Below are 1,326 nucleotides of genomic sequence, written 5' to 3'. Positions count from 1 at the left end.
GAGGAAGTAGGGGAGGAGACTTACCACCAGCTGTCAGTGTGGGCTGTCCCTGTTGTGTTGTGTTGCTCAATGCCACCCAGCCTCTACTGTAAACCTGGATTAGCCAGCAGGGCCGCACTTTGAGCCAATTAAAGGCTTTTTAGGCCAGAGCACTGCTCGAGTTCGCCTGTTGAGGGCGCTAAAACAAAGTACATGTCCGATTCAGGCAAAACATTTTATACTTAAACTTGCTCTAATGCTAAACGCAGATGCTCACTACATTCAAATTTGACATTAGGCTCTCAATTCACTAAAACCCACTACTAGCGACCACGCAGTCTGATAGTTTATATATCAATGATGAAAACTTAACATTGCAACACATGCCAGTTTAAACACAGCCCTTTTTAGTTTACTAAATTGCAATTTTAAATTTCCGGCGAGGTATCCTGTTGAAAACGTCGCGGAATCATGACGCGTGCGCGTGACGTCACCGGTGGTAGCGGACATGTTCTCCCAGCCCGATCCAAGCTATAAGTAGTCTGCTTTAATCGCATAATTCCACAGTATTCTGGACATCTGTGTTGCTGAATCTTTTGCAATTTGTTCAATTAATAATGGAGAAGTCAAAGAAGAGAAGATGTAGGTGGGAAGCGGTGTATTGCAGCTGCCTTTAGCAACACAAACACAGCCGGTGTTTCCTTGTTTACATTCCCGAAGGTGAAGCTTTACTATGGAACAGAGCGGTCAAGCGAACATGGTTCTCAACCACGTCAACCAGCAGGTTTCGGTGAGAAAATTGTGCAAATAAATCGGCTCCTACCGTAGACATGAGCGGAGCTTGCGTCCTCCTGCAGCTGCGGACTATTACCTCCACCCACCGGGGACAAAGGCAGTCACCACACCCATGGCCACACCCCTCCAACTTTTAGGTACCATATAATCTCACTAAAACACTAGTAACACAATAAGCATATAAAGGATTTTCCAGAATTATCATAGTAAATGTGTCTAATAACATCTGCCTTTTTTTTCCCTTGTCCTCCACTCTCACTTTCCTCATCCACGAATCTTTCATCCTCGCTCAAATTAATGGGGAAATCGTCGCTTTCTTGGTCCAAATCGCTCTCGTTGCTGGAGGCCATGATTGTAATGTTCAGATGTGAGGAGCTCCACAACCCGTGACGTCACACGCACATCATCTGCTACTTCCTGTACAGGCAAGGCTTTTTTATTAGCGACCAAAAGTTGCGAACTTTATCGTCTAAGTTCTCTACTAAATCTTTTCAGCAAAAATATGGCAATATCGAGAAATGATCAAGTATGACACATAGAATGGACCTGCTA

The sequence above is a fragment of the Nerophis ophidion genome, linkage group LG17, assembly GCF_033978795.1.
Source record: "Nerophis ophidion isolate RoL-2023_Sa linkage group LG17, RoL_Noph_v1.0, whole genome shotgun sequence".
In the NCBI taxonomy this organism is placed as follows: Eukaryota; Metazoa; Chordata; class Actinopteri; order Syngnathiformes; family Syngnathidae; genus Nerophis; species Nerophis ophidion.
This window is presented reverse-complemented; position numbering follows the sequence as displayed.